The sequence below is a fragment of the Thunnus thynnus genome, chromosome 14, assembly GCF_963924715.1.
Source record: "Thunnus thynnus chromosome 14, fThuThy2.1, whole genome shotgun sequence".
Lineage (NCBI taxonomy): Eukaryota > Metazoa > Chordata > Actinopteri > Scombriformes > Scombridae > Thunnus > Thunnus thynnus.
This window is the reverse complement of record NC_089530.1, coordinates 31,578,135-31,584,093: the sequence shown is the minus strand read 5'-3', so window position 1 is coordinate 31,584,093 and position 5,959 is coordinate 31,578,135.

Here is a 5,959-nt window from a genome sequence, read left to right as displayed (position 1 = left end):
ATGCGTCGCTGGTAAAAAGGTTTCAGCCCTGATTAACATCAACATTTTATAAAATGACTCAGAATATAAAGAAACAATTTCTGTATTAAATGATTTACTTTTTAAACATTAACTCTGCAAACATCTGTAATAAAATACAAGAACGAGTTAAAATGTTTGTCTCAAACGTCTGCAAATAAGGTCAATTATGACTCATGAATTAGTCATCCATGAAGGTTAATAATAATAAGTTATAATAAGTAACAATAATAAGTTATAATAAGTAACAATAATAAGTTATAATAAGTAACAATAATAAGTTATAATAAGTAACAATAAGTAATAATAAGTAACAATAATAAGTTATAATAAGTAACAATAATAAGTTATAATAAGTAATAATAAGTCCACCAGTGCTGTCGGCTGATAAACATAATAATTTAATAATTACATCCACCTGTTCAACAACAAACTGACTGTTGGCTTGTTTCAGGATTTTAAATGACCTGCTGTGACATCACTGCAGTGACATCACCGCTGACATCACCGCTGACATCACCGCTAACATCACTGCAGTGACATCACCGCTGTGCTAAAATAATCTCAACTCAAAGTCCACTCACATGTTTTTTTCCAGAGCTTTCGACTTCACGCCACTGTCTTCATCAGTGGATACTCAGTTGTCATGGAGACGGGTTGTTCACATGAAAGCCGGTGGATACTTCCATCGCTGTCCTCTGTGGCAGCTGTGCTGTTTCCATGACAACCATGAAAATAACCCGTCTGCTGATGAAGCCCATGAGATCGTGACAAGAAAGCCAGTAAGCGGACCTTGAGTTGAGTTTTAAACTGAGAATCTTTCATTCATTTCATTTTTAATGAAATCACAGATGAGGTTGTGTGTGAAGTTTGAACCTCGTATCTCCAGGATCAATGGATGTGAATATACAGATTGATCGTCTGTCTGCTGGTTTATTATCCTGATTATTATGGTTATTATTATCTTATTGATCCTGTATTGAAACAGGTCTGTTGAGCAGTTTGTGAAGCAGCGTCTTCATCTTCAGTGTGATGATGAAGATACGATGCTGCTCCCTTCTGTCTGACTGAAACCACTGCAGGGTGAAGCTGCTGTCTGCTTTCTATATCATATCTAACGTGTTTTTTGGGGCAATTTATTCTCTTTTATTGATTTGTACAAAAACATTTGGTGATTTCCTGCCTCAGAGACACAAAACACCCAAAGATCTGTTGGTACAAAAGGAACAAAAGGCGTCTGAACATCACCTCACAAACACAAAGCAGAAGTTCAGATGTTTCCACTCAGAACAATTCAAACTCATCTTTGTTTGTTTGTTTGTTTGTTTGTGTCTGTAAGTTTTGTTCAGGATCACTTGTCTCTGACAGGAAGGAGATCCGTGACGCTCCTCCACTACGTTCATCGCTGGGTTTCCGGGTCAGAAACAGGAGAGACACGGTTGTCAAGGACTGAACATGAAGAAGAAACAGCTGCAGGACGACGCTGAGCTCTGGTGAGTTCTGGTGAATTAACACGAGGACACTGCTGGTTTCACACAGTGTCTGATGAACGAGGAGAAGATCAATGAGGAGCTGAATACCTTACTGACAGCTGATCAATACGATCACAATGATCAATTATATCATCTTCCCTCCACTGGCGGCCATCTTTCTTCCTGTGTGTCTTTTTAGGATGTGTGTATGATGTGTGTACGTGTGTCTGTGTGTGTGTATGATGTGTGATGTGTGTGATGTGTGTATGATGTGTGTAATGTGTGTATGATGTGTGTAATGTGTGTATGATGTGTGTGATGTGTGTAATGTGTGTGATGTGTGTGTGATGTGTGTGTGATGTGTGTATGATGTGTGTGATGTGTGTGTGATGTGTGTGTGATGTGTGTAATGTGTGTATGATGTGTGTGATGTGTGTAATGTGTGTATGATGTGTGTATGATGTGTGTGTGATGTGTGTATGATGTGTGTGTGATGTGTGTATGATGTGTGTAATGTGTGTAATGTGTGTATGATGTGTGTGTGATGTGTGTATGATGTGTGTGTGATGTGTGTATGATGTGTGTATGATGTGTGTAATGTGTGTATGATGTGTGTGTGATGTGTGTAATGTGTGTATGATGTGTGATGTGTGTGTGTGTGTAATGTGTGTATGATGTGTGTGTGTGTGTGTGTATGATGTGTGATGTGTGTATGTGTGTAATGTGTGTATGATGTGTGTATGATGTGTGTAATGTGTGTATGATGTGTGATGTGTGTGTGTGTGTAATGTGTGTATGATGTGTGTGATGTGTGTATGATGTGTGTATGATGTGTGTGTGTGTGTGTGTATGATGTGTGTATGATGTGTGATGTGTGTGTGTGTGTAATGTGTGTATGATGTGTGTGATGTGTGTATGATGTGTGTATGATGTGTGTGTGTGTGTGTGTATGATGTGTGATGTGTGTATGTGTGTAATGTGTGTATGATGTGTGTGATGTGTGTATGATGTGTGTATGATGTGTGTGTGATGTGTGTATGATTTGTGTGTGATGTGTGTAATGTGTGTATGATGTGTGTGTGATGTGTGTAATGTGTGTGATGTGTGATATGTGTGTATGATGTGTGTGATGTGTGTATGATGTGTGTGTGATGTGTGTATGATGTGTGTAATGTGTAATGTGTGTAATGTGTGATATGTGTGTATGATGTGTGTGATGTGTGTATGATGTGTGTGTGATGTGTGTATGATGTGTGTAATGTGTGTATGATGTGTGTATGATGTGTGTAATGTGTAATGTGTGTAATGTGTGTAATGTGTGTGTGATGTGTGTGATGTGTGTATGATGTGTGTAATGTGTGTATGATGTGTATGTGATGTGTGTATGATGTGTGTGTGATGTGTGTAATGTGTGTATGATGTGTGTGATGTGTGTATGATGTGTGTAATGTGTGTAATGTGTGTGTGATGTGTGTATGATGTGTGTGATGTGTGTGTAATGTGTGTATGATGTGTGTATGATGTGTATGTGATGTGTGTAATGTGTGTAATGTGTGTAATGTGTGTATGATGTGTGTGATGTGTGTATGATGTGTGTGTGATGTGTGTAATGTGTGTATGATGTGTGTGTGATGTGTGTAATGTGTGTGATGTGTGTGATGTGTGTAATGTGTGTATGATGTGTGTATGATGTGTGTAATGTGTGTATGATGTGTGTATGATGTGTGTATGATGTGTGTGTGATGTGTGTATGATGTGTGTATGTGTGTATGATGTGTGTATGATGTGTGTAATGTGTGTATGATGTGTGTATGATGTGTGTAATGTGTGTATGATGTGTGTATGATGTGTGTATGATGTGTGTGTGATGTGTGTATGATGTGTGTAATGTGTGTATGATGTGTGTATGATGTGTGTAATGTGTGTATGATGTGTGTATGATGTGTGTAATGTGTGTTGATGTGTGTGTGTGTGTTGTGTGTGATGTGTGTGTGATGTGTGTGATGTGTGTGTGATGTGTGTGATGTGTGTGTGATGTGTGTGTGATGTGTGTATGTGTGTGTGATGTGTGTGTGATGTGTGTGTGTGTGTGTGTGTGATGTGTGTGATGTGTGTGATGTGTGTGATGTGTGTGTGTGTGTGTGATGTGTGTGTGATGTGTGTGATGTGTATGATGTGTGTATGATGTGTGTAATGTGTGTATGATGTGTGTATGATGTGTGTAATGTGTGTATGTGTGTGTGTGATGTGTGTTGATGTGTGTGATGTGTGTGTGATGTGTGTGATGTGTGTGTGATGTGTGTGATGTGTGTGTGATGTGTGTATCGACAGTGTGTGTGTGCGTGTTGACAGTGTGTGTGTGCGTGTTGACAGTGTGTGTGTGTGTGTTGACAGTGTGTGTGTGTGTGTGTTGACAGTGTGTGTGTGTGTGTTGACAGTGTGTGTGTGTGTGGACAGTGTGTGTTTGTGTGGACAGTGTGTGTGTGTTGACAGTGTGTGTTTGTGTGTGTTGACAGTGTGTGTGTGTGTGTTGACAGTGTGTGTGTGTGTTGACAGTGTGTGTGTGTTGCGTGTTGACAGTGTGTGTGTGTGTGTTGACAGTGTGTGTGTGTGTGTGTTGACAGTGTGTGTGTGTGTGTGTTGACAGTGTGTGTTTGTGTGTGTTGACAGTGTGTGTTTGTGTGTGTGCGTGTTGACAGTGTGTGTGTGCGTGTTGACAGTGTGTGTGTGTGTTGACAGTGTGTGTGTGTGTGTGTGTGTGTGTGTGTGTTGACAGTGTGTGTGTGTGTTGACAGTGTGTGTGTGTGTTGACAGTGTGTGTGTGTGTTGACAGTGTGTGTTTGTGTGTGTGGACAGTGTGTGTGTGTGTGTGTGTTGACAGTGTGTGTGTGTGTGTGTGTGTTGACAGTGTGTGTGTGTGTGTGTTGACAGTGTGTGTGTGTGTTGACAGTGTGTGTGTGTGTGTGTGTGTGTTGACAGTGTGTGTGTGTGTTGACAGTGTGTGTGTGTGTGTGTGTGTGTGTTGACAGTGTGTGTGTGTCGACAGTGTGTGTGTGTGTCGACAGTGTGTGTGTGTGTGTGTTGACAGTGTGTGTGTGTGTGTGTGCGTGTTGACAGTGTGTGTGTGTGTTGACAGTGTGTGTTTGTGTGTGTGTGTGTTGACAGTGTGTGTGTGTGTGGACAGTGTGTGTGTGTTGACAGTGTGTGTTTGTGTGTGTTGACAGTGTGTGTGTGTGTGTGTGCGTGTTGACAGTGTGTGTGTGTGTTGACAGTGTGTGTTTGTGTGTGTGTGTGTTGACAGTGTGTGTGTGTGTGTGTGTGTTGACAGTGTGTGTGTGTGTGGACAGTGTGTGTGTGTTGACAGTGTGTGTTTGTGTGTGTTGACAGTGTGTGTGTGTGTGTTGACAGTGTGTGTTTGGTGTTGACAGTGTGTGTGTGTGTTGACAGTGTGTGTGTGTGTGTGTGTGTGTGTGTGTGTTGACAGTGTGTGTGTGTCGACAGTGTGTGTGTGTGTCGACAGTGTGTGTGTTTGTTGACAGTGTGTGTTTGTGTGTGTGCGTGTTGACAGTGTGTGTGTGTGTTGACAGTGTGCGTGTGCGTGTTGACAGTGTGTGTGTGTGTGTGTGTGTTGACAGTGTGTGTGTGTGTGTGTGTCGACAGTGTGTGTGTGTGTGTTGACAGTGTGTGTTTGTGTGTGTGTGTGTTGACAGTGTGTGTGTGTGTGTGTTGACAGTGTGTGTGTGTGTGTTGACAGTGTGTGTGTGTGTGTGTTGACAGTGTGACAGTGTGTGTGTGTGTGTTGACAGTGTGTGTGTGTGTGTGTTGACAGTGTGTGTGTGTGTGTGCGTGTTGACAGTGTGTGTGTGTGTGTTGAGTGTGTGTGTGTGTGTGTGTGTGTTGACAGTGTGTGTTGTGTGTGGTGTTGACAGTGTGTGTGTGTGTGTGTGGTGTTGACAGTGTGTGTGTGTGTGTGTGTGTGTGTGTTGACAGTGTGTGTTGTGTGTGTGACAGTGTGTGTGTGTGTGTGTGTTGACAGTGTGTGTGTGTGTGGTGTGTGTGTGTGTTGACAGTGTGTGTGTGTGTGTTGACAGTGTGTGTGTGTGTGTGCGTGTTGACAGTGTGTGTGTGTGTGTGTTGACAGTGTGTGTGTGTGTGTGTGTGTGTGTCTGACAGTGTGTGTGTGTGTTGACAGTGTGTGTGTGCGTGTGTTGACAGTGTGTGTGTGTGTGTGTGTGTGTGTTGACAGTGTGTATGTGTGTGTGTGTGTTGACAGTGTGTGTGTGCGTGTGTTGACAGTGTGTGTGTTGTGTGTGTTGACAGTGTGTGTGTGCGTGTGTGTGTGTGTTGACAGTGTGTGTTTGTGTGTGTGTGTGTTGACAGTGTGTGTGTGTGTGTGTTGACAGTGTGTGTGTGTGTGTGCGTGTTGACAGTGTGTGTGTGTGTGTGTGTGTGTGTGTTGACAGTGTGTG